At 40.2% G+C, this 10555-nt stretch overlaps 1 long non-coding RNA gene across 1 annotated transcript; it reads right to left on the bottom strand.

The window, feature by feature from the left end:
* Positions 1–507: 507 nt before the first annotated feature.
* Positions 508–3967, bottom strand: LOC109942274 (uncharacterized). The gene is made up of 2 exons (XR_004852610.1): positions 3470–3967; positions 508–795 (listed from the first exon to the last, which is right to left on the bottom strand). It is a non-coding gene; the product is annotated as an uncharacterized lncRNA (long non-coding RNA).
* Between the last annotated feature and the right edge of the window lie 6588 nt (positions 3968–10555).

Raw genomic sequence — 10555 nt, 5'->3', positions numbered from 1 at the left:
TCTGTGACAAAAAAACCATTGTCACAGAAGGTGCGGGTTAAAAGAACTTTTATGACGAAAAGAAAATAAACGTCATAAATATAGTGACTAAAATGTATTCGTCATAAAATCTATGACACTCTAATTGTCATAAGCAAGGCCTAAAAATGTCATACAATGTAGCATTGGACCATTGCAAACGTGGCAATTTTGTGACACATATGTTGTCATAAAGAGGCTGACATGGCAGTTGACGTGTCAAAAAAAAATTATGACAATTAGTTTCGTCACAGGTGGGATGAGATGGGAGGTGTCGAATTGTGACGAATATTTTTCACATAAAGCATGATGACGTGGCACCTAATATGATAAGTGGCATGACAAATCGCTTGTGACTATATATTTGTCATAGAATCAGTGGACATGCCAACTATTTATGACGTTTAATTCATCATCAATTAATGAAAATCAGCATTCAATTGAATTCAATCCAAATCGTGCATACAATTTCATCAAACAACATAAGTGTACACAACTTTTTGTATAATGCATATATATTTGAAGCATAAAGCATCCAACACAAGTATTAAACATCAAACATGTTTAAATATCATATAATTTAATTCCAAAAGAAAGTACGATAGGTTCAACTAACACAAGCTACATTTGAGTACGACGTTCCAAAACTTAAAAGGTGCATGGATCATCCCAACATGAAGCTCCACTCATCAGTCTAGTTTAATTTGTTAGGGGGAGGGTGAGCCGTTGACATGACGCTCCAGCCGCATCAGTGGACAGAGAACACATATATCATTCCTATACATGGAGAAGATGAGAAAAAATCATCATCACAACATAAAGATATAATGGCCAAAGAAAGGAGTAAAGGACTAAACATTCTACACATAATCTTGATATAAGATCATGCAGATGTAAGGACTAAACATTCAAGCATTCATTTCCTAAACCCTAAAACAACCTCAATGAAGCCAATAGGACAAGTTTAAACAAGACAAACACATCGATATAATTTGTTTAGCATCATGGAGCACTTAATATAGACTAGAGTTTTAGCTAGAGATCACCTGAGTCTATCTAGCAATTTTTCTTTCCACAAAAGTGTGGCAAAACTAATTTTAGGCAGTAGTCGAGTCATACTTGCACCAAACCATTCAAAAAAACAGAATGCATATAGAACTATAAACATTACTTGAGGCGATTACACCAAATATAAGTTATAAGTACAACTGCAGATCAAAAAACATTAGACCTGATGTACCTGCAAATTTTCCTTGAGCGGACTCCTAAAGCAGAGCTAAGGACGTTGATAGGGAAACATAAAGGGCATGTTTGGTTTGTGGCTAAATGTGCCACACTTTGCCTAAGGTTAGTCGTCCGAATTAAACAACTAACCTTAGACAGAAAAGTTAGCCAAAGTGTGGCAACTTAGGTAGTAAACCAAACATGCCTAAAGACTAGACAGAGATAGTAGCCCCTTCACACGTCGGAGATGTGACCTAATAGACCTCTCATCGTATGTTGCTGAAAGAACTTTTACTTTAGCTCCAGAAAATAAGCACTATATATGACAATAGAGAAGAAACTAGAAGTTGTTACATACTAGCAACCATCTCCAGTGAACATCCACTAGAAGTTATATCTGCTATTTCATATATTTCCTTGTAGTCTTCTAATTGATGAGCTAACCCATCTTTAGTATGCAATATCAAATTGTATCATGCATAGAAGCATGTTTCAGAAGCATCCAAAAGTAATTGTTTAACATCAATAAAAGAATCTCCTGGGCTTACTTGTAAATAACAGCATACCATGAAACAAACAGAACTAGTAAAGTTAAATAGACAAAGAATGCAGCTCAAGCTTTTCACCTGATTGTGTCCTAGTTTGCAAAAAAATGGATGCTAGTATTGACCTTGTTGGCAGCGAGCTCAGCTCCCTATCCTAACTAATCTGAACGCATGCTAATTGCTATTACAGCATCAGATCAGTACGCGGGGTGCCAGTGCCAGGCAGTCGTGCCAGTGCAACAAAATAAAAATGCAGGATGCAGTAAAGCATGAAAGAAACACATATGCCGGCCATTTCTTCCACCTAACCGAGATGGACGGGCCTGAGCTCCGCCCCTACTCTCTGTCGTGCTTAGTTGCAGGTTTAAGGGTTTGTACTGCTAATGTCACCTACTCACTAGTACTCCTTGCTGTTTGTAAACTTGGAACCGGCCGACCACTGTACTGTACTCGCAGCAATGGACGTCAATGAGGTGATATGTTTTGTACGTCTAAAAACTGATGGACGATCCAACGACAAGCACACATAAGAAGTTGAGAACGCATCACCATTACCAATTCCTCTGCTTGCTAACTCTAGTAACTAGTAACTACAACATTTGGACTAGTCCCACCCCACATCCCCATGGTAGTACTTGCTTAATACAACAGTTGAGAACAAGGAACAGTGACAACATCATTACAAACCTGCTGGTCCGTACAACATAGAGGTCTAAACAGGCATGATCTTCTAACATTTTTGGCTATTAATCTTCCCATTGACTCCAAATGATTCCATACGTCACTAATACATGACAAGATAGGACACTAAAGTCTATAGATTTTAATGACCCAGCAGATAAAAGACAGAATAAAGCACCAGATTTATGGGTCGTTTAAACTTATTAAGTCTATTAAACTATGTTCTGGAAAAAATAAGCCTTTCATGCTGCTAGTTCTATTTTAAAACTCTTATACTTACAAAATAGAGCACTAGAATTATGGGTCGTTTAAACTTATTAAGTCTATTAAACTATGTTCTGGAAGAAATAAGCCTTTCATGCTGCTATGTTCTATTTTAAAACTCTTATACTTAAAAAATGTTGTACAAAACAAGGATCTATCCTTCTGAATTTTGAAAGCAAACTATTGTTGATGCTGGTTACTCTCATTTTCAGTTACTACTTTCCCCAATTCAGCCATTAGTGTGTGACAACTAAAAACTCTCGCTAGAGTTAAAAAGTCCATACCTGGTTGAAGCTCCTCGACATACCAATAGCACTATAGAAGCTAACAAAATTCCCATGCCAATAACACTGTAGAAGCTCCTCAACATGCTGTTGGATTCTTTCTCCTACCTGTAATACTTTAGCAATATGACTGTTTGACTACCTTCGTCTCACTTTACTATTTTTCCCTTTACACGATTTAAATAGTTCTTTGGATTTTTTGATGTTTTTACTGGGAGTGAACATCGGATGGTGGATGGATTTCGATATGTTCTGGAATGTTGCAGCCAATAAAATTCTCAAGAGCATATATCTTGTACAATTCTTCCACTTCCTCTAGAGAACCAAATGACTATCTAATTACTGGCTTCAATTTATCATCACAATCAAGTACACAGATGGACAGCTGTAACGAGGCACTACATGAATTTATCAATATGGCAGCAGAACAAACCAAAGCAAAGAGCAGCTCACTGATGTCAGAAGGATATTCATTTTTTTGGTGTACTGAATCCATCATGCATGTTGGAAAAACCTGACTCAAGTCTCAGAGCATCTTGAACGCCTGATTGCGACTCCATGGCCTAAAGACTAAGACCTGCGCCATCATAGCCTGTGACTCCATGGTCTGTGCCGCCATGGCCTGGCACTCGAAGATCGACAACTCCATGGCCTGGCACTCGAAGACCGACGACTCCATGGCCTGCGCCTCAAACAGAGGGCGGCAGGAGCCGAAAGGGATTTGGGCGGCCAGAAGGTGATAGGATTAGGGCGTCGACGGCTCGAACGGAGGGGCAGCTGATGGTGGAAGGGATTACAGTTATGGCGGCTGGAGGTGGAAGGGTTTAGGGCTGGTGCGGCTCGAACGTCAGGCGGCTGGTGAGGGTGGATCTGTTCGTTGATGGGTCGAATAGGTTTAGCGGGTAGGCAAGGTGATGAAGGAGGGGGGTTTATGATAAAAAGAAAACAGAGAAGGCGAGGGTGGTGGAGGCTATTTTCCGTAAAATATTCAGTGCACAGTAGAAATGCATGGGAAGACTATGGATGTAATATGGATTATGAGGATTTAATATATGCATTATGTGCACTAAATCTTTATTGCAGTGGATATGTTCTCTATATAATATGCTAACTTTTGTTGGCTTATGAAAAGGTGGATGGAAATTGATACTAACTTTTCTCGGTTGAAATTAATAATTACCATAAGCATTCCCTTAAGCTAACGGAAGTTGCTAGGGCCAATAAAAATTATCATGTTTCCTATCGTCACTTTTTTTTCCTATTTGTGTTTTTAAATTTTTACGCTATGAGCCACTTCAGACATTCAGATTTTGTCTTGCTCTTACTGAATTGAAATTGATTATTTAGTGATTGCCGACAACCTACGTTTTACTTAACCGTGTGTCAAGTAGCATACTTGAACTCTCATATAAAATTTTTGTGGTGGCTATCCCAGACTTGTTAAAACATGATAGTGGACAAGAATAATATTAAAGTACCATTGTAAAATATGTCTTTGTACGCAGCTAATAACATAACGTACGGTCACATGTCTAGACTAGTCAGATCGAGCGTCCGACATTTCCTAATGTTGAAGGTTTCTATACGGTATTTGAACTATTAGGGTCCACATGCTAGAACTAAATAGCTTGCAGACGGAAGAACAAGCCAAATACCCTTTAATACTAGGACAAAATTATCCAGACAATAAACTCGTGGATACAATATAAATAGGATACTTCTTTACCAACAAATATGTCAAAATTCTAGTGGTGGAAAAGGCTTTGGCCAAACCTTAGGTTATAGTTTAAAGTCATTCGTATTTAAGTTTTATTTATTTTTTATTTAATATTTTATCTATTTATTATAAAAACATGTTATGGTAACCATATTGCGAACATGACTAACAAGAAAACCTATATTGCAATGGAACCTGCCATTTTGGTGGATCACACGAGCTAACATGGATAATAATATTTTTTAAAAAGTACATCATATATTATAACATATGTGTATAGTCATGTAATATCATCATAATTATTATGTTGAGAAAGTTATGACGGTTTATTCTTATGATGAATCATATTTGGTCATAGAAAATTGTCATAAACATGATGCTAGAGTATGTTATGACAGTTTTAATGACGGTGGTTAAATTTTCGTCACTATACTGAGACAACTTCTAAAATTTGTCATAAACAAGATGATCTAATGACGAATTATTCTATTGTCATCGACTATTCGTCATAGAAGACCATAAGTGTTGTAGTGAACCCAGAGACAGTAGGCAAGCTACAGCTGAAGTGGGAAGGACCTTTTCTGGTAGTATCTTCGTCAAGACCCGGTTCTTACAGATTGAAGGATATGGACGACAACGACATTCCTAGATCATGGAATGTGGATGAGCTTCGGCGATATTATGTTTAGTTTGATGTAATTTTTTCTATTCTTTCTTATGGCACCATTTTCCTTTCCAAAGGGGGAGAAAGGTTTTTAATGGGGCCACAGCATGTAATTTTTCTTTTTCTTATTTCTACTTTATAAGAGCAATATCCCCCAAAGATGTAAATGTAAAAGCTGGGAACGCACCATCGAGTGCAAAGGAAAAAGAAAAGAAAACAAGGAGAAGCTCAAAAGTCGTTCCTAAGGGAATGCAGAGCTTACAGCGAAAAATAAATGTTGATTCCGCCGAAGTAAAAGGCGAAGAAGCTCCTAAGGGAGGCTTACAGCGAAAAATAAACGCTGATTCCGCCGAAGTAAAAGGCGAAGAAGCTCCTAAGGGAGGCTTACAGCGAAAAGTCAGCGCTGATACACCGAAAAGAAAACGGTGAGGCCGAAAAATAAGCGGCAAAACGATTTGAGTCATTCCTAAGGGAGTGAAGGCTATGATTATGGCTTCGAATATATATTCGGACATTCATTTGCACGATACATTACATCATGACATTTGCATTCATAAACATTCATTTAGACATACATAGGATCATTGTCATCATATCATACAGAAAAGACAGATGCTTCGGCAATGAGGATAAAGCCTCGGAGAAAAACTGAAAGAAGAAATTTTCATGCTTCGTTGTGTACAAAAAGAAGGAAAGGTGTTTTTCGCCTTCGGCTCAAAAAAGAAAATTTCGTCCACAGCAAAGCAGATCGTACACGGACAAAGGGAAAAAGATATATTACAAGGTACGCACAAATTTACATAAGTTTCTTTACAATTATATTACAAAATTCTCTCTAGAATCTCTTGCAGCAAAGTCTTTCGGAACATCTGTTAAAGCTTCAGCTTGTCATTCTTTAGCTTCATCATCCTGTACATATTAAAACAGAATGAGAAAAGCGCAGAGTTCAAGGAGAAGGTAAAAGCAACAAGTATAAGTTTCTCACTGGCTTAAGGTGGCTCCGAGCTTCGTCACCAGCCATTTTTCGCCCGCCGTTTATCCAAATCTGGGTCATAAACCTGTTTCCTATGCTTCGAGCTAGGCTGGGGATGTCAATCAAATCTGCTGGCGACAAACTGAAGTTTGGCCTATTAACAATTTTCCTGTGCGTGCAGCCAGCCTTCAGGAAACCAGTAGTCGTGCCTCGAGAAGCTAACAGGGCGCAGAAATCGGCATGCCCAGCGATAACTTCGTCAAGTGCATCAACTTCGCCCTCAATGTATTCAAAGGTGCTTGGCAGGTTTTCAGCTGAAGGTGTAAACTTATCAGAGCTGGCTCCAATTGAGTAAAACACATCCTTCAGCCGCTGCACACATCGGTTGCCGAAATCTAAGCATTTTTCTTGAAGCTCCTTCAATGATTTCTGCAAATTTGAATTCTTCTCAATTTCGGTCTTGAGACTTGTTTCGATATTCTTCTTTTCTTGCTCAATTTTTTCTGATTTTTTGAGTAATTCGCTGTTTAATTTGTCAATTTCGGCTTGAGCTTCAGCCACTGAACCTTCCATAGAGTGAATAACGAAGTCTTTCTCCTCCAAGGCAGCTTCGTGATCTTTAACTTTATTTTCAAGGTCTCGAATGACGAAGTCCTTTTTCTTCAAAGCAGCTTCGTAATTTTCGACTTTGTTTTCTAGATCTTTGATGGTAGCTTCGTTTTTCTCGTCCTCAAGATCTTGTTGCATCCTCAGCACTTTACTTAGTAATATACTCTGCCAAAACAACCTTCGTCAGAAAACATCTTAATTCAAAAAACAATAAAAAGTTGAGAGTTTTTACCTTGAAATTAGCGTAGAACAAGCTACCGGCGATATGCTGTCGCTGATACCTGCAGAGGTCCGCTTCAATCTTCGGCAGGCCAACGTTCTTTGAAAAAGTCCTAACAACCTTGGCCTCAGTTCGATTCCGAAGGCATCTTAGTTTCCCTTCATTGACTCCACCAAACAGCAGAGCCCCTGGTTTGTACCCACAGGATACAGCATATTTCTTTAGCTCTTCTTTTTCAGTCTCTGATAACTCTTGTCCCAGTATATCTTGAAAAATTGAAGTTTTTCTCTTCCAAAGTATCTTCAGTTTGCTCTTTTCCTTTCTCAATTGTCGTGTCCACCGCGGCCGCAGCAGCTTCTTCCTCAGCCATTTTTAGAAGTATGTTATCAATATCACCAAGTGTGGTTTCTAGATTAGGATCTTCGGCGGTCTCGGTTTTGGCTCCGGTGGCTTCGGCTTCGGTGGCTGCTCTAGCGGCTTCGGCTCCGGTGGCTTCGGCTCCGGTGGCTGCGGTTTCGGCAGTGCCAGCACTTTCAATAAATGGTATTTTCGACGCCGATGTCGGTGGCGGTGTCTGATGAATGACATCAGCCACTTGGATAATTCTCCATTTTTTCGGCTTAGCAGGACTTTCTGTTGCCGAAGGTTCCTTTTACTTCTGAAAAAACTTCGTCAGTTCTGGTGTCAGCGGACTTAGCTTGATAGGCAAAGGTTCAGTCATTACCTTTAGAATCTCTTCCACTTCGGCAGCAGAAGGTGTAGCAGGAGCTTCTTCCTCTTGGCCCGAAGTCTTTGGTTTCGGGGATGCAGCTTTTCTTTTCTTTGGAGCAGCTATCTTCGGCTCAGGGCTCGATTTTCTTTTCTCAGAAATTTCTTTATCCTTTTTAGCCAATTTGGTACCCTCTTTGTCAAGGACGCTGGCAACCCTTTTTCTTTTCTGGCCTTCGGCATCTCTGCCCAGTTGCTCATAGTCAGGGTAATCAAAATTCAAGGCATCCAACACCCAATTCAATCTTCGTTTCGGACGAGTGCCGAAGGTCGCGGTCTTTAACTGATCTTCTTTCTTAGAGTAGTTGCCGAGGATCTCGTTGCACATAACCTCAATTGTGTCCAACCAATCTTGGCATGGTGCTTTAAAATGTTTTTTAAACTTGTAGTGATAAGGCAATCGAACAAGTTCTCCCTTCTTCTTTTCTCCCTCTAGCTTCGGCATCTCCCACTCCCTCAGCGTTGGGAACACTCTAAAAGCCAAAAATTCCTGCACTAAGTCTCTAGTGCCAATATGATCTGAAATCACTCGAAATTCAGCCAAAGCAATCTGACTCGGGCTCCCCATTATCATGTTGCATCGGGGCCTCGTCTCTCCGAAGGTCAATTCTAGCGGACTCTGGACCAATTTATCTTCATCTTCATCAACTTTAACATAAAACCATTCAGACTTCCATCTGGCTGGCCATTTGCTTCGGTAGCTTATCACTGGAAACTTCGTAGTCTTGCGATAAGCAAAGTTGTAGCAGCCAAAATTCTCGTGCAGACCATCTCCTCTGGCTTTAGTCTGGTAGTGTAATTCATGAACTCGGCAGAAACCCTCACCGAACGGTTCCACTCCCTGGCTACGAAGGGCCCAAATATAAACACTTAACCTAACGATAGCATTAGGGGTCAGCTGATGAAGGTAAATCCCAAACTTCTTCAGTACAACAGCAATCATCTTGTTTAGGGGGAATCTTAAACCAGCTTTAAGAAAACTTTTGAAGACTACTACCTCATCCTTTCCTGGCTTTGGGATAGTTTCTTCTCCACCAAAACGAATTAATTCCTTCTTGGCCTCACTAAAATAACCCAGCTTCACCATTTTAGGAAGATCAGCTTCAGAGATGGTAGACTTTCCAAAGTCCAAATGACTTGGTTTACTTGGCACCCCGCAGCTGTACTCATCTTCGGAACCAACTTCTTCAACATCAGCTTGTGTTGCTTCGGCAGCAGGTGTGTCCTCTGATGAAACCAGCCCAGAACGCCTCATTTCGGAACAGTTTCAGTGGCTTCGGTCTCACCTCCATCACGCTCAACCCTGGCAGTGGAGCGTACTCTGGCCATTTGATAATAAATTTCTTAAAGTTTTTTGGAAATTAATAACCTTTTTCCGAAGCTCTTCTTGTGACGAAGCATAATCCAAAGTGGTGCTTTGTTTGAATGCAAAAGTCAAGCTTCGGCTATGGTTAAATTTTTGGCAGCAAAACAGTGCAATAGCAATGAATGCTGTGGTAACTTCACACCTACCCGTCTGTTTATATAGTGCTGCAGGTAAGAAGGTGAATCGTCAAGTCTTTTACACCGGACAAACAGTCGCTCGCACCCACTGAACGGTGGGCCACAAAACCCAAGAAGGTGAACCTGCATGGTGGGACCGCCTCGCGCTCGGAAATTGTATCGTTTCCCGGCAACGAGCTCAGGGAAGGTGTTTTTCGGACCTTCGGCTTCCCGAAGCCTAAGGGACTTTTTCACGGATCAAGCTCGTTATGAAAAACGATCTAGCACCGTGAAGGGGCTACTGTTGGGGGTATGCTTCGTCGCCGAAGGTCCTGCAGGAAGAAACACCTTCGGCAAAACCTGTTTATACGTGACACCGAAGCTATCGCTCATGAAGCTTCGATATTATAACGTATCCGAAGACGAAGGATCGAACCGACTTAAAGATGGAATGACTTTTTAGTCCATAAGGGTCTGAGTCATAATTGTAATCTTTGATAAGGGGTATGATTGTAATTTCTTACAGGATACGTCATGTGCCTATAAATAGTGAACAGTACTCCTTTACTGTTCACGCAATTTTGTAATTGTTGACGCATTACTCTGGAATTATTGTTTCCTGCCAAAGCGAAGGTACAAACGTACTTAAATATTATGTTTTAATATTTTAGTTCACATTATAAAATGAGTGAATAATGTTATTTATTCTTGATGTTTTTATAACGTTTTATACCTTTTATTTCATTTCACATTGTTTTATCTTTGATCACGAAGGTGTGACCTTCGTGATATATTATTCATAACCTTCGTCCGAAGCTCATTAAATTCTTGAGGAAATAATGCTTCAGCGGACGAAGGGCTTTAACATTTAACATTCTATGTTGCCTTGTTCTTAATTCGAAGCATTTGAGAACAAGTCCCCAACAAGCGACGACTCTTTAGTTGTCAGCTGGCGCTGCCCTGGCCATTCGGTCTTTTGTTGCTTTAGTCTCTGGGCAGTCTTTGGTTGGTGTGCTGAGTCTTCGCTGTGAAAAAGACAATAGAATCTTCTCTGTTGTTAAGGTCCTCGACCTCTACCTCTGCCCCTGGTCGCATTGCTACCGTGA

The sequence above is a fragment of the Zea mays genome, chromosome 9, assembly GCF_902167145.1.
Source record: "Zea mays cultivar B73 chromosome 9, Zm-B73-REFERENCE-NAM-5.0, whole genome shotgun sequence".
Lineage (NCBI taxonomy): Eukaryota > Viridiplantae > Streptophyta > Magnoliopsida > Poales > Poaceae > Zea > Zea mays.
Note: the sequence above shows the minus strand (reverse complement) of the source record. Positions and strands in the feature narration are given on the sequence as shown.